General features: G+C 41.7%; 1 long non-coding RNA gene across 1 annotated transcript in view; it reads left to right on the forward strand.

Annotated features, from left to right (window-relative positions):
• LOC135981699 (uncharacterized) overlaps positions 1–7797 on the forward strand; it is a 49910-nt gene extending 42113 nt beyond the window's left edge. Inside the window, exon 6 of the long non-coding RNA XR_010598834.1 lies at positions 2008–7797. This is a non-coding gene — a long non-coding RNA (uncharacterized LOC135981699). The remainder of the gene's footprint in view (positions 1–2007) is intronic.
• The last annotated feature ends 13137 nt before the right edge of the window (positions 7798–20934 follow it).

The raw sequence follows: 20934 nt of genomic DNA on the forward strand, positions 1-20934 counted from the left end.
CCTATTAAAACTATCTAATTTATTTGATTGGAAATTACCCAGCGATGGCTTATATAATTTATCATTTTCTGCACTGATTCTTCTGTAGCATCACTGAATATGTTGGCAAGTCGTTGACCCAGTTCAGCTTCCTTGAACTTTCTGTGCCTCGTGCTGAAAAGAAAGAGCATTTCACAAGAAGGAAGGACAATGCCAATGCAGTGCTTTGTTAATCCCGGGCACACACAGAAGTCAGCCAAAGCAAAACAATACAACGGTTTCCATCTCCTAGGGAGGTAGTGGAATGTCCTTCCTTAGAGGTTTTTAAGGTCCGGCTTGACAAAGCCCTGGCTGGGATGATTTAGTTGGGGATTGATCCTGCTTTGAGCCGGGGGTTGGACTAGATGACCTCCTGAGGTCCCTTCCAACCCTGATATTCTATGATCCTATGATATTGTGGTTGCCTGTGAACTCCAGAATATGGCTGGAGAACTTGTTTTCCTCATTTCATAGGCAGTCCCATTGGAGTAATGCAATTAAGGAGTACAGGATTTGTCCCCTGGAAGGAATTAGCTGGAAGTTCCTGGAGTAGCTGAATGGTTGAATTAAGGGGTCATATCATTTGTGGGGGAAGGGCAGAGAACAATTACAATAACATCTGCCTCTCCGGGCATATTGTTGTGATTTATCCAATCCAGTCTTCCTTTCTCAACTTCATTTTCTTCTCTCTTGGCAAAAACTGACATAGGCAACAGGCATCTTTTCATTGTATAAAATGCATCAGAGACAAGGAAGAAGTATTTTGGATGGATAGCTAATTACTTGAAACATCAACACAAGCCACATCAATCTTCTCTGTAAATAAATCACATATTAGAAATTAACAAACTGCTACAAAGGGAGAAAGGGAGAAGGACAAGAGAGGGTCCCCAACAGAAAGTGGGAGAAAGTAAATATTGTTTCTTTGCCTGGGGGATTTGGAGATTCCCCCCCACCCCCCACCCCAGATCTCCATGGGGCAAGTTTTTTGTTTGTTTGTTTTTCATCCTGGTGGATCTCTGATTTCATTTCTGGGTCAGAATTCTGGAGTTATCAGCCAGGAGTTCACCACTGGGGATGTGCTGGCCTATTCAATCTCCCACGCTGAATGGCCACTGGAGAGGGACCTTCCCATCCCTCAGCCTATGGATCTCAGCAGGCACTGGGTACAACTCACTAGAGTCTCCTTCTAACCTAAATCATGTTATTGGGGAAGAGTAGGCAGTCTAAACTGGACTGTGTATTGTAATTCAAATACTGTACTAAGCACTCCTCACATACAATATTAAGGACTCTTTGGACAGGCAGATTCACAACTCAAAAACAATTCAAGTGAATTTCTTCAGAGAAGAGTGCTCAGGGCAAAAATTTTTTTATGGCCATGTCTACACCTACTGGGGAATGATGCTGATGCAATCGATGCAACAGTGGTGGGGCGGGAGGGGAGGGAGGAGAGGGTGCAGAATTTAGCGGGTCTAGTGAAGACCTGCTAAATTGACCTCAGAGCACTCACTCCGGTATGAGAGGATTAAGGTAAATCGACGGGAGAGCGTATCCTGTCGAAGCAGCGTGGTGTAGACACCGCAATAAGTCAACCTAAGCTATGTCAACTCCAGCTACATTATTCACGTAGCTGGAGTAGCGTAACTTAGTTCGACTTACCCCAGTAGTGTAGACAAGGCCTATGACAGTGTAGGAAGGGAATTGCCCAGGTAAATAGCTGCAAAATCAGGGTCAGGTTCCTGCCATCCTTACTCGTGTGAGTAATCCCATGGAGACTACTACTATGAGTAATGTGATATATGTAGCTAAAAAAAGGGGAGGAGGGAATGCTGCAATTCTCTTTTCTGTGTACTGTATCTTTAAATGTATGGAAATTCTGGGTGAGTCTGGTAGGGGCCAGTTTTGAAAGCAGTTTATAGAGAGTGCTCTCTCTGCTGCACAATTATATTTGTTCATGCTTTCTTTGTTTTTCTTATTCTCTAATAGGTCAGACTCAAAGTCTTGTTCTGATCTCTCTGTTAGGACTTTAACAAGTCAGGACTCTTTATGTAAGTAAGGATTACGTGCATGAGAAAAGTCTGCTGAATCAGGCTCAGATTCTCCAAGGAGAGGATATTTGTCAAAATTAAATGTTAATGACACCTTTCAAACTCAAATGACAGCCAACGACCATCTTCTGTTATAGCAGCTGTTTACCATGTAAGTGCTTTTGTCAGACGAATACCTTTGACTCATATCTGTTCATCTTGAATCCTTTTGTATGGTGAATGGGAGTGGAGTAGAAGGCATGATTTCTCATGTTATTGTTAACCTCTAAAGCATACTAAGCCAGAACTAGGAAATCTCAGTGCTAGAGCAAAATATTTCATCTTTTTTATTTTTTTTCCTGTCACAGCTTGTAAAGTAGTCAGTGTCTCTTAACTAATTGCATTTATTACATGCAGGATTTGCATTTTTGGTTATAATTATACTGTATCTGCAAAAAGTATTAAAAATCAATGAAGTACAGTTGAAGGATAAACCATACCAAAGCTCTTTCATTGCTTTGTTTAGTCCTAAACATATCATTGTTCTTCTGGATTGTGAAGAGAATAGGAGAGTAATGGAATCTTTTGTTTTCAACATTTAAAATGGTAGGGGTAATTTTCTTACACAGTTATTGGCTTTTCCATTTATAGATTAATATTCAAAAGTAACTTACATGAAGATGGGATGCTGTTACTGGTGGACACAGTAAAATATCTGCAGGAACAAAAACAGGAGAAAAATCAGACACACACACACAGAGACCCCTCAAAAGCCATATTCAAAGTTGTTGATAGCAGTGGGATCCTTGGCAAAAGGAAATCTCAGCTGCAAGTGGGAGGTTTATTGCCTTCTTTCTTTTGTGTTTTTAATACTTTTCCGCTTATCCTGCAATTCAACTGGGAAACCGAATGACCATTTGCCAAAATTAGAACCCCAATTATGTAACAAGTATACCTGCAACTCTCCACAAAACAGGCAACTATTCCTGTTCCCATATGTGAATATTCCAGTTGTAAAAATAGGGGGTTAGAGTGGCCTGTGGCCATTTTGGGTGTACAATCATTTCTGCAAGTGTTCCTGTTACTTCTTCCTTTGAAAATGTGTCCCTTTAAATCTATACTTGCATTCTGACAGGTGCTTTGCCACTATCCATTTTTAAAAATATTTTCAGTTAATCTTTTCACACAAACCCCCCCACAAAACCAAAAATGGGAAAAAATCAAAAACTGAAAAAAAATGTAGAGATCGTCAAGTATTTAAAAAAATCCTCAGTGAACATAGGTGCTGGAATTGGGGTTGCTGCCACACCCCCTGGCTTGAAGTGGTTTCCATCACATACAGGGTTTACAGTTTGGTTCAATGGCTCTCAGCACCCCCACTATACACATTGTTCCAGCACAGTTGTCAGTGTATGTAATGCTTGTTGAAGTTGCCACGTAGTAGAAAGTAGTAGAACATGAAGTGCTCTATTACCAGTACACATGCTGCACCAACAGTGGCAGCAAAACTTCCCCACACTGCCCTGGCTATCCTGAACTGAAGAGACCTCAAGGGGTGAAATAGTCATTTGGTCTCTGTGCTCATTCAGTCCGTCCTCTGTTCTGTGACTGCCAACAAGTGTATCAAATAGTCTACTAATTGTGATGGTGATTTCTGTGATAGGAACGCCTGTCCTCTAGGAACTGGGGTTAAAGCCACCAGTTGTCAGATGGTAACTGTAATGTTAATCGAGCCAGTCCATAGAACTGTCTCTATATTCTGTTTAGAGCCAAAAGTTACACAGCCAGAAAGTTACACAGCCAGACATTTGGGAACTAGATAACCATCTAGCAGTTTGACTTTAGCACTCAGCAAAGCTGGTCTAGTCATGTAGGCCTTGCAGAGTCTAAGAAAATTTAAGCATGATCTTCAGTTTGTTAAAGATCTGTGTCTATTTTGGTCTCAATTAAAATTATAATGCTAAAGTAACAACCTTTAGTCACTACCAACCCTTTCTCAGATTTGAACTAATGACCTAATAGTAAAAGGTTCCTTACCTGTTGTGCTATATCTGCTAAAAGTACTGAAAAATCAATGAAGTACAGTTAAAGCATAAACGATGAAGCTCTTTCACTGTGTTTGTCCAGAACATATTCATTGTTCTTCTGGATTGTAAAGCAATGGGACAGTGATGAGACTTCTGCTTTATATTGTGAATTTGGAAACAGTTCTTTCAGTCAGTTTTCACTTTTTGCACTTACAGCTTGCTACTCAAAAGTCCTTTACTTGGGGATGGCACATACTGATGGTGGGCATAGTAAGAGAAGTAGCATCTATCTATCACGTTCAGTACCGCTGTTCAGTGCTGTTGGTAGCAGTGGAGTGAGTGCATTTGGCCAAGTGGAAAACTCAAAACTATCTATCTATCCAGATAGACAGATATACTTGTTAAATGCAGACAACATTCTTGGTGCTATACAAGACACTAATAAAGACAGTTCCTATCCCAAAGAGCATTGCAATCTAAAAGACGGACAATACAACAAGACATTCTGAGAGACCCACAAGAAGCTCTTATAGTATATATTTTTTATGTTCCTTCATCCCTTATTTTATAATGTTGAAGTGCAGAGTTAGAGAATCTTTTGAAGGGGTTTGAATGAGGAAACGGTGGGACCCTGATGCACTGGAATAGGGATGCTGTTCTGCAGGGAGGTTGCAGCATCCAGAGATGGAGAAAAGGAACCAGGAGGTACCGAAGTTGCAGAATGGAGGATGCGACAGGAATCATGTTAAAAAATGAGATATGAAATATAAGCCAGGACAGGGTTGTGTGATGAGATGTTTAGATTTGTTCTGGCTGGAGCCATTCAAAAGGGAGGGTGATGTGGTCTGATAGATGGGTTAGCAAGATAATATTAGCAGTGGTTTTTTGGAGGGAAGAACAAAAGCGATGTGGACATTAGAGAAGCTAGAAAGGAGGAAATTACAGTAATCAAGGCTGGAAAATGTCTAGGATGTGGACATATTTTTTGGCTATTAGGACAAAAAGGGAGTGATTTTCTATATGTTGTGGAGAGAGCAGCAGAAAGAGTTAGTGACAGTCTTGATGCCTAGGTAAAAGGAAAAGGATGTGTCAAAGATGACTTCAGCACAGAAACCTGAGTGATAGGGAAGATGGATAGTTATGCAACAAATAAATTGGGGAACAAGCAGAAAGCAAAACATGGTTAATATTCAGATATTGAGTCCTTTCCGTGTGGAAAACAATGTTAATGGATGTTGAGTTCAAAAACACCAATCAACATGGGAATGCAGAACGTGCTACTAAGAATGAGATACCAGCTATGTTGTTTATGGGATGTAATTTAAGGTCTCTCCTGGACTTGTTAAAACCTGATCTACAGAAGGACATTGGTAAGAAACAGCGTGATCAAATGGCCAGAAATAGTCACACCCGACTGCACAGTTTTCAGATACTCTTACTAAGCTAAGAGACTACTAAGATAATTTGTGAAAACCTGGGGTGGTCCACTGTTTCATCAGATGGAAGAGAAGCCAGCAGTACCTAACCGAGTAGCAGTGTGTATATGTAGCTAGGGCTTGTATGGCTGTATATAGTTAGTAACCATGATTATGTGGAATCCAACTTTGTCTGTGTGGTTTCCCAATATTCTTAGTGTTGTATAGACAGCAAAGACACAACAGTAGTATCCACAGCAAGGAAGAAAAGCAGAAGGGGAGAAGTTTGGGAAATAAAACTAAGATGCTCGTTTCTAAACTAGTAGTGGGTTACTGAAAACAATATGCCAAACAGACAATCCGGTATATGAAGCCAGATGCAGATCTAGAATTTTCAGTCCTCAGTATACAGATAAAAGTTAAAGCTATGCCTGGATGAAGTCACCAAGCAAAAAAAGTATAAAAGGAGAAGAGGAAACCAAGGACAGAGCCACATGAAATGACAATGTGGGAGATGAGAGATTTGAAGGAGCAAATGGTAATTAATCCCCTGTCAGAGAAAAAGCTGTTACATATGATTTCTGGTACTTCACACTTCCAGTTGGGTCAGAAATATCATTAAATCAGTCTCTCTTGTAATATTTGGGGACCAAAATTGATAAGTGGTGAGGCATCTGTGACACTCTGTACATTAAAGTAGCACCCTGGAACCTCCATATTCACCACTGTCATATGATTACGACAGGTGTTGTACAAAGTATGCCTTGTGAGGTATCATTTAAAAAATCTTGGTCTGTTGCATATTAATATCCTGTTGGATTGTCTGTACTATTATTGTATGTGAAGTTATGAATTATTGCTATATGTGTTACTGAAATAAGTTGTGAGGTTGGGAGACGCCCACAGCTCAGTAGGGTCAAAAGAGCAACTATCACTGCCAGACAGGCGGTGATGGCCCATCAGGAAGAATCCACTCCCCCAGAGACTGCTGAGAGAGGGCAGGTACACAATGAGGGTGGCCTGACCCATGTCACAGCAAGAATCTTTCTAGCAGCTGGAAGAAAGTATAAAAGAGTGACAGTGACATCATCACTTGGCCTTTTACCCCTCCCCGCCCCCACATCTCAACACCTGGAAGATCATCTGGAAGCCAGAGACTTTGAACTAGGGAGATTGGTCCCAGACTGGAAGGGAGTTCAGTCTGAGTACTGAGGACTGTGAGCTGCCTGTAACATCTGTAAGAGTGAGAGACTCTTTTATGCAAATAAATTCTATAACCTCCATTCCACTAAATTAGATGGGGTTCCACTGTACTAGGGTTGGATGATTAATAAAATAAAATAAAACCAGAACAAAACCAAAAAAATTAATAAAATAAAATAAAACCAGAACAAAACCTTTCCCCACAACTGATCCAAACTTTTTCAGGTACTTTGATATTAAGTATCTGACAGCAAACTCTCCCTAAAGAAGGCACTCCGTATCAGCTGTTGGGAGTTCTTTTATAAGAACAGTCATGATCCAAACCAGGCCTTTTGTGTTCACTGCCAAATGTAGATAATTTGAAGGGAGAAGTGGGTAATCTTTAATGTACTCATTCAAATCAAATATTTGGTTATGTGTTTTTCGATGGCATATCTCCTGCACCATCTGCCGAATGACAGCAGAGCAGAACTTGCACTGAAGGAGATAAACAAGCTTGGAAAGAGGCATCCCTCTTGATTTGCATAACCACAAGTCAGCAGTATCTTCTATTTCTACTGTGTAACTGGCACAGGGCTGTGGTGCATCAACCTTTCCACCATCATCTCCAAAAAGGAGTTTAGGAAACAGAATGGGAAAACACAACTTCATTTCCACAGGATTTGAAGGACAAAAGGCAAAACATTTTTTAAAAAATCACCCAGCACTAATATCTATGAACTGGGAAGTGGCAGAAATGATTCTCCTGAATATAAAGGATTCAGGGGGCCCGGGGCAAAGCAATTTCGGGGGCCCCTCCATAAAAAAAGTTGCAATACTATAGAATACTATATTCTCATGGGGGCCTCTGTGGGGCCCGGGGTCTGGGGCAAATTGCCCCCCCCCCCCCCGAGCGGCCCTTTTCCAAAGAACAAAACTTTCATAGACCACTGAATATCTGTCTGATGACAATCATTTTCAGTCATTTCATTAGTCATAGGGGCTCAACTTGAGCCAATGACCTAGAAGTGAAAGGCTTTGTAATCCTGTTACCATGACCTATCCAACCCCCAAGTATTTTGTAGGCCTGTCTGTCACAATAGAACTTTAATAGTAAAATGTTAGGCTTTTCCGCTAAGTGCAGTAGCACACTTTTGTGAGATGTTGACTTATGATGCCATTGTTGCTGCTCATTTCTTTCAATTTTTTGATTTCCCTTCTGCATTACATAGCAAATATTAATGCAAAAGTTATTTGAGCTGCTCACATCCCTCTCCACTCTATCTATCCTATTTCCTACCAACAAAAAGTTAGGAGGAAAAACTTACTCTGCACAACTATTTTGCCTAAAGCTTAAATTTTAAGCAATACTGAAGAATTCTAACATTCCCTGTAAAAATTTCACAAATCATATTACAAAGTTTTGCTCAACTTAATTTCTATATGTCTTTTATGAATTTTATCTTTCAGTCTTCACACAGAGCGAGTACACAAGAAGTAGCCCCTAATAGGTCAGAATTATGTGAATGTATTTTGCTCACTTTAATGCATTGTATTCAAGACTCCTTATCTATACAGGTCATCTGCAGTCTTCCTGGAGCCCTGAAGATTCACAACCCACAACACATACACTAATGTGCCTCACATCAAAGCACCTATGTCACCATCACATCACTGATGCTTCAAAGTGTAGTAGACTAAGCCACAGTTTGCCAACTTTCATTGTGCTGTAGCAGTGTCCACATGGGGAGTTAGTGCATGTGAAGCTGGTACACTGTAGGTTCACACCCTGGGTTTCCATGCAGTGACTCCCTGTGTAGGCATGCCCACTAGCTCTTTGAGCAAAGAGAACCTGTTTTCAGAGTTCAAGTCTGCTCCATGATCAGCTAGAGAGGTTTGCTACTGATTGATTTGAGGAACTCCGCAGTGCCATGATGCATGCTCCTCAATTTTCTCTCTTTCAGATATTTATCAAGTTAAAGAAAAGTAGGATATAGACTTAATATGCCTAGATTCAGCCAAGAATATGTGTCCACTCAAGAAGGAAAGATTCATAAATGCTTTCTGTATATCTAAATCCAAAGGTACAAAATACTAAACTACATAAATGTCAGGCTATTAAAAAAAATCATGCCACATTCTCACTTGGGCAAAATAGTGATTATTCAGTCAGGCCTTTATCATAGTGATTCCTGCTAGTGTGCTGCTACACTTAAGTGTCTGCTAGGTTTTACATTGTACATGCTTGGTTTTGGACTCTTATAAATACCACAAACATTCACTATAGCCTGAAACTTGGTCCAGCTAGCAGAGTGGCTTGCCCCCTGGGCTGGAGAACCAGGGGCTAAACCTGTCCTGATTACACCCTCTGCCTGTGAATTAAGGAGAGTCTTTCTACTCAGTTCCACAGAAAGCTTTTCTCTAGCAGACCAACCACCAATTTCCAGTCTTCCTTCCACAGGATTTAACTCCCAGGCAACTAAGAAGAGACTCTTTACTTCCTTCTTGTTTCTCACTTGCTCCTTGAACTCAGATTGCCCTTCATCTCCCAGTAGGCCTACTTGTGAGTCATGATCTTCTACCATCTGACCCCAGGACTTATTCTCTTCAGCTGGGAAGGTGGGCCAAGCCCCAAACCCCTTAAAGGACCAGCTCACCTGTGAAGGGGGAATTTTTCTACAAATGTCCTGCTGTTGCTAAAACTGGCTCAGCTCCACTGGTGTTAGCAACACTGGGAGCCTTAATGTAGACCAATTGCCAGCACTGGCTAACACCATATTATCTCATTCTCCTCACAGCAGGTTTAATCAGTACAGTGCAATAAATATTGCCATCAGCCAAGCTGCAATAGGGCTTCCAATGTTGCTAACACTGATGGAGCTGAACTTGAGTTAACAGCAGCGAGAAATTTTTAGAAAATCCTCTTAATGTATCCAGGGCTTATGTGTGTAACCAGCATTGAGTAGCTCAAGTCAGACTCGGGACATAGTAGTCAACCAGGTGTGGTGGACAGTTGTGTATCATTACATCTACAAGAAGTCAGGCCAGATGATCACAATGGTCCTTCTGCCCTTTTAACCTATGAATCTAAGGATCTGATACGTGGGTTCCTGGGAATGGAAGTACCTGGAGAGATACTCCAGGGGGCTGGAAGTAGCTTATGAGGGTCTTCTCATGCAGGCTCCAGAAAGGGACTTCGGCACCCAATCCTCAAATTTAGGTGCTACTGCAGCCCACAAAATCCCTGGATGGCTGCCACTTAGCCCTGTAGGCACCTGAACTCACTCACTCAGTGCCTACATTTACATTGTAAAGGTTCCCTACGTGCCTACGTTCCTGCTTCTGAGCATGTGCACAACGCCTCACTCTAAAAATGAAAATGCTCACACCTAAATTGCAGCATGATCCACAAATCAGGTGAAACTAGGCAGGAGAATGCCTATCTTGCCTGCGGAGCCTGATCCGAAAGGCACATTATTCAAAATCCAAGAGGAGGAGCTGCCTTTTTTATACCTTTTTAGTCTAGTAGTTAGAACACTCATGCAGGTTCAAGTCCCCCTCGCCTGAGGAGAAGAAGGGAGACCCCTGTTCAAATCCTACTTCACAGAAAAATGCCCTAACCCCTGGGCTATGGGACAGTCTGATGTGGGGACTTCCTCAATCTCTCCTGTGGAAGCTGTAGCACTTTGTACAAATACTAAAATAATCATTGAGCCAGATTTTATCTGATTCTATAGCCTGAGGGTTAAGGCATCCACGTGGAAGTAGAGGGGGGTGGACATTTGGTGTCCAGTCCCCCTGCTCCAATGACTATTTATTAATCCACAGTGGAACAGCTTCAATCAGAATGACAGAGAGAGCCCCACATCAGAATATCCCAGAGCCCAGTGGTTTGGGCACTCTTCAGAATGCTGGGAGGTCCTTTTCCAAATAGTTTTTCAACAGGCAGAGGGGGCAATTGAAGTTGGGTCTCCCGCGTCCTGTGGGAGTGCTCTACCCACTGGACTAAAAGTTACAAGGGAGCTGCTCCTACCACCTCCTCCATTTCTTACAGGAAATGGCTTGTGTGCCTAAATCACCTTGCTCTGGGAGAGGGGTTCCTGGCTGTGGATTTCAAGCTGAGATAGGACCATCCCTGTAGTCTGGACTGAAGTGCTTAACTCTGTGAGGGGAGTGGGGTTTAGGAAACACCCCTCTTCTTAGCATCTCCCATTGGCTAGCTTAGGTGGCCCCTCGCTTAGCGTGCTGGTTTTTGTGGATCCCATTCTCAGTGCCTATCTCTCTCCATTCATTGTACAGGGAGCCTAGGTGCCTAATTCAGGTGGATCCCAGGGATCTTCAAGCACCTAAAAGTTAGGTGTGGCAACGCCCAGTGTTGCTACCATTGAGAGCTAGCATCCCAGTTGCACAGATAAGAAGGCTTTGAATAAGAGGATTGTATTTTATTTATTCTTTTTTCTCATTAACATTTCATAGAATTTTCAAATCAGAAAAAGTCGTACTTATCTATAGAATGTAGAAAATTGAGTATCAAGGGATTACACCAGGTAAGTAAACAAAATTATAACAACATATGAGTTACACTAAGGGATTCTAGAAAAGAAGAAAGAAAATGAATTTGGGTGAGAAAAGAACAAACAAACAAAATAAAAGAATGCTATAAAAGAAGCACCTCACTTGTTGCTGTTCATACTTAAATCTCAGTCATAGCTGGATCACAAGAACATGTGTTAAGGGCAAGTGCAAAGAAGGCCTTCCCAGATGCAAGCTATTCACCATACAACTCCACAAACAGTTTTCACATGAGATCATGACGTCTATTTTATTAATACCAATAAAGGGAGTTCTCTCATATTTAGCTATTTCCAGAAGGGCAATAGTCTATATATCAATATATACCATGGTTTTGATTTTGCAATCCATCAATATAATTTTTGGCCACCTGTGCTACCTTGAGGAATCATCTCTTTTCCCATTAATACAAACAGTGTAAAGAGTTGGTGAATTTCAATACCAGCACTGATGCAACTTTGTCTAAATTGATTTCAAGGATTTACTCTATTTGTCTAAGAACACCATTCCAGAAACTGGCTATTCTATAGAAACTCCGCATCAAAAGTATGAGAATATTTTTGTCAGCGCTTCATCTACATCTTTAGGCTTAAGTCAACATATCTAGGAATCTTGTAGATTCTGTGAATAAAGTGATCTCTCTGTTTCTATCTGGTTTTGACCAGAAATGCCCATCCCGGGCCTGAGAAACCTTGCCATGAAAGTTTTGTCTAAACTGATCCTTTCTGGTGAAGTTTCAGTTCAGACAAATCGTCATTTTCTGGTTAAAAAAAAAAATTCCCAACCAGCTCTAAATGTGAGTTATTTATATGGAAGGACCCTGGCACATTGCTCCATGAAGCACTTTTGAGCACTGGAGAAGAATGTTCTTGAGAGATATGATCATCTTTATATTGTTTTCCCCATGGCATTCTGAAACCAAAGTTTGGATCAGGTTTCTGATTCAATAAACTGTAGATCTTGGGGGCTGAATGTAGGTAGCCAGCTAAAGTAATAAGAGATACCCATTATGTTCTTTAAGGTGAAAAAACTACTACCTCAAGGCAACTAAATAATTATGCACACATCAGGTAGATCAATTCTGGTGCCGTCAATAAGAGTGTTAACTAAATGAAATAATTTGTTATGATATATCCTCTAATCCTGTCGCTGGTATTTTTTACTGACATTGACATATTCATATCTCTAAATGTATAGACATACATATACGAAAACATAGCTATAATATTCCAGAGATTTGATTTTATAGATTGTGTGAGAGTATTGGGACTATAATGATTACCTTACAGTTTTATTTACCATTCAAGTCCTTCTAAAATAGTTGAAAATGCCATGTTAACTTTTTGTGCCACTCTGGTAAGATTTCAGAGGCTAACTTCAGGAATGCAGTCAGATAGGTCTTTCTATTATAGTCCTTTGCAGCAAATAATAAATCAATCAACCAAACATTTAATAATTATTAATTATTATAATAATTATTATTGGGGATATGTCTGTAAATTTGCAAACAGTGGAAATGTGAAAGCTCATTTGTGTAGCATATGATTCCATGCAGACTCATGCTTGACTTGCCTGGTTTCTGGTATGGTAGGTGTTTGCCTAGTATTGTCATTGCAATTTTTATTGCATCTCATGATGTGTGCAGATGTGCTTTGTAAACATCCCAGGAGGCAAAGATTCTCTGCTCAATATCACTGCTCCCAAATGATGTCTACCTTATAGAATAACTTTCTGGGCTACATCCTCTGGGATCAGGCAACCATTTAAAGTCTCTGGATTTTGGTGTTTTAACAAGGATTTAATTACAAAGGTAAGTGTATGCACCTGCTAAGGCACTCCTAATTATTTGATAATGGTGCAATCTTTCTCAATACAGCCAGTTTTTGTGGTGGTAAGCTACGCTAATGAAGTACACTGAGAGAACAAATTCCCCCAATGTTAGAGAAGCTTATATAAAGAAATTTGTGAAGGACTGAGGTTTTTTTAATCACTGGTATCATCAACAATTATGTCATGATTTTTTAAATTATGAAACTGGTATGTACAGAGTACCTGCATTGTTAATGAAGGGCACTTGGCATATTATTTTAGCTTTGTATAACTTCCTTAAATAATACGTAGTATCACCCCTAAAATGATGGAATCTTACATTCAATCTCATCTCTTGTCTTTGAAAAGTGGCTTATGTCTAGAGCTGCTCACTTGGAACCAGCTGGAGTCTGGTGGCAGGAACACTTTGACAACGATACAAGCTTTCCCTTCACCCAGTATGTCTGCAGCTGGCATGTGCTGTGTGTACTGGGTCAATAATGCATTTTATCTTTCACAAACTCACACCTTACATGGCAGTCCTTTGGACACTGGCTGCCAGTTTGCAATTGCAGAAGCCAGAAGCTAAACTACAGCGTTACAACTTTATAAGCTCAGGCTAAAAAAAAAAAAAAAAAAAAAAAAAGTGGGTGAACCATAAGCCAGATGGGTTCCAATACCCCTGTCAGAAGCTATGTTGCTCATATAGCACTTGGTTTTTGTTTCTTAATAACCAAAAACATGTTAGCATTAAAAAAGCAAATGCACTTGACAGCTTCAATTCCATTATGGTTCCCAGTCATCTGCTTTATTGAGTTTTGAAGGAATTTAGCCAGAGCACTCTATTTTCACTATAAAGTCATTAAAAAACTTTGCAGCTCAGACAAATTGTAAGCAATTTTGGGTAAATAAAATGAATTATTTTTTAACTATCTCATTTTGCAACAGTATTTTTTTGTAAAAAGCTTGTCTTTGTTCCTTTCTTTTTGCTTGTATAAAGAAGCATATAATTTTAAAAACATCAATGCTTTTCTGCAGTGAGATATAAAACTCAGCAAATTACAGACCACAAAATAGGGCCAAATCCTTGCATGTTTTTTAGTCAATTGAAGTTGCACCTGAGGAAGGACTGAAAAAAACTCAAGGCTCCAATCCTGTGGTAAACATTTGCCCATTGCAGGATCAGGGTCTGAGTAAAGATTTCAGTATTTGGCTCATAAGTATAAATAGATGCAAATTAAATACAGATTCTAGATTGGAGACTTTGATTGTATGTTCAAGAATCCCAGACTAAACTCTGAAACCTGATTCACTAATCGTTTTCACTCTCTGCTTCTACATTAACCAGTACTATCCAAGTTCCAGTTTCTCAATGCACCCACTTTAGCCCACTGTCAAACAGGGCTAGAGTGTGTAGTGACTGGGAAATAATTGATATCCCAGAAAGGGGAGTGGGGAAGAAAAGGGATAACTTGTCCTGCTGGGCAAAGTGAATCTTTCCAGCCAATTCCTCAGTGTCCTAGAGATCTACGTTATTAATGTAGCTGAGGGTGCATACTGCTGATAATTACTGTTAACTGGAATAATTAATAAGAATAATTGCTTAGTATGGTAAAGAAAGGGGAAGCTCTGGGAAGGGGGAAGGAATAGACTGGAAGACTGAGAGACTCCCTGAGTGCATTTATATTGACAGGAAGTTCAGCAGAAAGCATCCTGAGACTAGAAGTATTGTCTGGATGTCAAGGACAAAAGTAAAGAGATATAAGGCCAATTAGACAGTCTTATCTTGGAATAAAAACAATGAGGAGTCCGGTGGCACCTTAAAGACTAACAGATTTATTTGGGCATAAGCTTTCATGAGTAAAAAACACACTTCTTTAGATACCCACGACTAATAAATCTGTTAGTCTTTAAGGTGCCATCGAACTCCTCATTGTTTTTGTGGATACAGACTAACACGGCTACCCCTCTGATATCTTGGAATGTAACAATGAGGATCCTATCATGGGTATCTGGGAGAGGTGAAAGGCTATAGGTTGTAATAAGATGCAATAGGTTAGGGATTGGGAAGTGGCCTAAAATTAGCAGAGAAATCTGTATTGCTGGGGCAGCATCAGTTAAGACAGAAGGAGGTAGAAATCAGGCAGAATAAAGATAAATGGTACCTCGGAGAGAGTTTTGGTGTGGTTTGTCCCAGCTAGAGGGAGGACAAAGTATTCATTAGAAACAAAATGTTGGTGCCAGTGGTGTGTAAAATAACCACAATTTTGGTATAAGGGAGTAATTTTTTTGAACATTATGTACTTAGGGAGCTACATTCACCTCTCAATTTTGTTAACTGGAGTAGAGTCTCTAACTCCCTACATACTACACTGAAACATCCCCCAATAGCATATACATGCAGAAATCAAAATAGATAGGGAAACTGGATGTGAAAGCTCAAATGTAGCAGCATACGTTGTCTAGCAGTCAGCATGGAGATAATGGCATAAAGAATGAGCAAGCTCAGAATGTCTAGGAGTTTGATATTAGTTCTGCCCCTCTGCTGGAGACAGAGTATAGAATTTAATTCTGTATCAGGAGATAAGAAAAGCATGTAGAGACAAGGTGTGACTGTGTATGATTTCACCTTCCTAATATAAATCATTTAGGAACAGCAACTGAAACTGAAAAAGATGGATCTAGCTAATTATTTCTGCCTGGCTCAGGGTAAAATCCCATTACAAAGGTTTCTGTCTGGATCTCGTCTTCCCCCATGACACACACAATATAAATTAATTAGGGTTATATGACAAGAAAAAGAGTCCAGCCAATCACAAGGCCGGGAAGTGAAATGTTATCCTTTCCAAATTACATTGAAATCTTTATTGCCACTGTGGGCCCTATCCTGCTCCCACTCAAGTCAGTAGCAAAACTACTTTTGACTTCAGTGGGAGCAGGGTTGGGCCCTTTGTTTCCAGTTCTTACGTGAAATTGCAGGCTGCTGTCTTATATAAGGACTGCAGAACACACAGGTTTTAGAAGTTAGCTATGATACCCTCTAAAACATGTAGGGTACAGGGAAGTACTGTAACTACAAACATGAGGGAACTTTCTGCTATGCATCTGTAACCCATTGTTGTGTCTTTTGCTCTTTACACAGCATACCTAACATGAAGGAACCATGCTGGCAGGGCAGGGTTGAAAGAACTGTGTTTGCTAATCATTTAGAACCTGCAATGCCTAGCTAAACATACACACTTCAGAGTTCTGGTGCCTTCTGAAATATGGAACACAGTGAGCACTCCTGGAGGGCTCACAAATTATTTAAAGGGAAACTACCCAATTCTTATACACTACATCCACAATAATCAAGTCTTTGTTCACCTCTAGCAGCCAGTCCCTAGAACAAGATAAGGGTCTGTTATGGGACCTTCTTTTTGTTCTGTGTTTGTACAGTGCTTAGCACAATGGGAGCTTGGTCCATTGGTGGGGTTCCTAGGTGCTACCTCAGTACAAATAAAGAATACTACAGCTGACAGAGGAGTTATTACTTTTAAAACTTAAGCAGAAAAGCTTACAACAGGTATAAGTGTAATGGGTGTAAAAGGGCCTTACTGTAAATAAAAATCTTGTGTCATGACTTCCAGAAAAAGCAGCGTGGTGTGTCCATTGCATCAAGTATATGATACATTTTCTGTAAGAGATCACCTGTTCACACCTGGTGATAGCTTAATCTATTCCCTCTGTTAGATTACCATGGCATTTATCCAGTGAGCCCCCACTCCTTCGTTCAGGCTAAATCCTTTAGTTGTTGACTTTGTGTTTATTCACTCCATAAGAACTGAGTGCAGATGATGTAAGGGCCTCAAGGTTTGGTGCACTGGGGAGAGAAGGAGTTCAGCAATGAAATTCCACTCCAAAGTTACCAGGCCCTAATTTCCCATCCACTGGTTCCCTGGTGCAGCAAATCTAAACACAGGCAAAATTCAGCTGCCTAACAGAGTCCTTGACTGGCCAAGTGCCACCATAGTGGTTCCTACCCCATTCTCCTCCCTGTGACTGGCCCCAGAGCACTTCACCTGAGAAAGGAGACATGCCATGGCTCCCTGTGCTCCAGTTATCCCAGGCTATTGGAACAGCCTTTGGGGACATAGGCATCTGGTGTAAATTAGGGGAATCCGGAACCTGCCCAGCACCCAGACTGCCTCAGGATTGAGAGTTGACCTTTTCACCTCTCCTCAGTAGTGCAGAGTGCACCTGTAGCTAACCAGATATATGCCAATCATAAGTGAGCCAAGGGCTGATCCTGCAAGGCACTCAGAACTTCCCAGGAGGAGCTGAGCACCCTCAATTCTCACTGAAATCACTGGGAAATGAGGGTGTTCAACTGCTTGCAAAACCGGCTCGTAGTACTGCTCATCTGACTTTTTCCTGTTGTATCCATTTCTGCTCCCCTTCCCCTTTGCCTGCATTATGTATCCTTTAGATCATAAACTCATTGGGGCCGGGAACTTCCTTTCTTTTACGGCTGTAAAGTGCTATGCACATCTAGGACATTGCACAAATACCTGCAGTAAATTAAAATGAATCATCAAAAATAAATGTGTCCTCTGAAAATACATTGCAAAATTGTGTATTTTAGGGGTTTTAGACCTTCTTCTAAAATGTCGTGCTCTGGTTGTGTTGGGTACAGGCATAAGACTAAATGGAGCACTGGTCTGCAATCTTTTGTGTAGCCCAGGAGGCAAATGAATTCTTAGGGAGCTTCATTCTCCAAGACCCCAGCCCAGCACATGCTTAACTTTAAGCATCTAACTAATCCCATTGACTTCAATTGGACTGCTCATATATACAGACTAAAGCATGTGCTTAAATGCTTTGCTGGATTAGGGCCCAAAAGATTAGAACTTTATAAAAAATGCCTGCGATCTTTAAAATGACAAAGCGGATCTAAGAACAAGGAAGAGAAAAATATTAATGACTATGTAGAAACGTGACAGTAAAAAAAAAACATTAAGTCCCACATGACCATGTGAACATTAAGTATCAAAGGATAATGAAAAGCTAATTAAAATTTTAAAGGAGCTGTTTTAGGAAAAACAAATGCAGAGAGATTTTCTGTTCACCTACACAAAGTGGAAATCAGTCAGGGAGAAAGTTAGCACACAATGGTACAGGAAATGAAAATGAAGAGACGAGAGAGGATTCCCCTCCCCACACACACACTTTAAATGAGGTATTAACTAAGTGTTTCAAACCGAGTCTTGAAAGAGGAGACAAAGTTAACTACAGTTCAGCCTGTGTCAGGATCAGTAAAGCCAATAGAGAAAATTACCTAAGGAAACTGAAATCTAGGACACACCCAGGACTTGGAGAAAGTGATGCTGGGTATTAAAATCACCTGGAAGAAAATCTATGATTTATTATCATAATGAAAGCCAGTTCGTGGAAAACAAGCAGTTACTATGTACAACACAGCACACAAAATATAGGAAAGTGACATATACCCTTGAAAGTATCACGCTGCATCCTTGCATCTATGACATGAAAAACAATGCAAATTATACAGAGGACTGTTACCTATACAACACTAACCTACCTAAAGGAAACAGACACTGAGCATGGACAAATGCTGTATTGAGAATAGAAGAGCCAGCCTCTTAAACTTTTGAGCAGGTTGCCTTGTATGGTAGAGGGATATGGTTACTGTGGAGTTTTGGACAGCCCATGATAAAGTGCCACATGACAGTCTGCTACTGAAGCTAAAAGCAGCAGGAGCTCAGAATAGAAGAGGGGAGAAGATAAAAAACACAGCTGAAAAACAATGTCACACTGTAGAGAAGTGCTGAGTGGGGCCCCCGCAGGGACCATTGCGTGGACCTTTAAGGATTTTGTGTTCGCATGATTAACTAAGATGAAGAGGCCAGCTGCAAACTTTAATTTCCTGATGACACAAAGGGCCATGAACAATATATATACAGGATTTGAATTTGTAATGGCACTGGGCTAATACATAGCAAAGGCTATTCAGCGTAGACAAAAATGCTGCTCAAGGTTAGTGGTGCTTCATAACCAGTGAACACTGATTTTCAGATAATTTTACAAACTATCTCAGAACGACGAAGACAAAAAAAGAGAGAAGCAAATAATGAAAAATCATTTGCTACTCTCAGTGGGCACATCCCACAACTGATTAGGGAACTTATTACAAGAAAGCCCCCTAATTTAAGGAGAAGAGGTGTGTGTGGGGGGGTTCACTTTTGGATTACACTCCTGCACTGAACCACTGAATGAAATGGGGAAGGTGGAGAAATTAAAACATCAGCTTCACACAATGCTCACTCCTATAAATACTGGGACAGATACTGGCCCTGATATTTTCTTCTCTGGGTATGTTTACATGGGACCGTGTAAATTCCAGCTGCAGGAGAATATACCCTCACTAGCTCTGATCATGTTAGTGCACTGAAAACAGAAGTGTAGCTACAGAGGCATGAGCAGCAGGACCTATGGTCTCAGGTGGGATGGAACTCTGATGCTCACATGTGCGCTTCTACATTTAGTGCACTAGCTCAATCAGACCTACTGTGGGTATGCCTCCTTGAGCTGGAGTCACACTTTCCAGCTCTCGTGTAGAAATACCCTTTGTGGTTCTGTATAGACTTAGCCAACTTCCTGGAGATTCCCCTTGCTCAGAGGAATCCCCAAGTGGCACCAACAGCCCTAACCTATGCCACAGTTGTCACGGAGTATTGGGGGACTCAGGGCCCTGCACCCCCGGCTTCCTGTGATTCACCATGACTCTCAGCCAGCCAGTAAAGCAGAAGGTTTATTTGGATGACAGGAATACAGTCCAAGACAGGTCTTGAAGGCACAGACAACAGGGCCCCTGTCAGTTAGGTCCAGCTTGGGGTCCCAGGGCATCCCAGCCCACCCCCCTTTGGGGGGGTCAGAGCCATCTCTGTCTCCCAGCCATCTCTCCAGCCCGCTTCCAGCACACTCCCTTCAGCGACCCCTCCCACAGCCTTTGTTCAGTTTCCCGGGCCAAGGTATCACCTGGCCTTCAACCCCTTCCTGGGTTCTCATGTTACACACTCAGGTATGCGCCTTCGGGCAGACTCCCATCCCGCAATGCAGACTATCCCAGCCATACTCCCCTGTCAGCATTCACAGACCACAGCAAGAACAGTCCCAGTTTGTCACATCTCCCCCCTTCGAGACCGAACTGAGCAGGGTCACTTTAGCCAGTGACCCGGGGAAGTTCGAACCTACCCCCATTCCCATGGATGCCCCCGCATCCCTCTCATTCCTTGGTGAGAATTACACCAGGCCTCTCCAGTTTCACGCCCCCCCTTAGGTCGGGGGTGCTTGATGGCACTCGCAGTTCGCATGTGGGAAGGTTTATGTGGCCCGTGCCCTTTCCCCACCCCCATACCTCTGGAGTTCCAACTGGGCTGTGGTCTTCTCCCAGCGCTCCAGTCTGGAGGTCTGTGCTTTGGGCTCTCTTGGTTTAGAGCCGCCCTTTTAACCTTGGCCACCCTCCGGAAAGGATCCTTTATGCTGGGCCAGGGTCCTAAAGCTGTTTTCCCCTTGTCCCAGGCCTTCCTCCCCCTCTGACAGGGGTCACAGGATCCGCAGTACTGTCGGACAGTAACAAAGACCCCAGGCCAGTAAAAGCTCCGTAGCAGCCTCTGCTGGGTACGCCAGGTTCCCTGGTGCCCTGAGAGGGGAATGTCATGGGCCCGGCACAGCAGCTGGCGGCGATACTTCTGGGGTACCACCAGCTGCCTCCTGATCCCCCCTGACTCCATTTTCCCTAGGGGAGCCCATTCTCGGTACAGGAACCCCTTCTCCCACAGGAACCTTTTCCGGCCACCTCGTCCCATGGTCTGTACCGCA

Source organism: Chrysemys picta, chromosome 2 (assembly GCF_011386835.1).
Source record: "Chrysemys picta bellii isolate R12L10 chromosome 2, ASM1138683v2, whole genome shotgun sequence".
NCBI lineage: Eukaryota > Metazoa > Chordata > Testudines > Emydidae > Chrysemys > Chrysemys picta.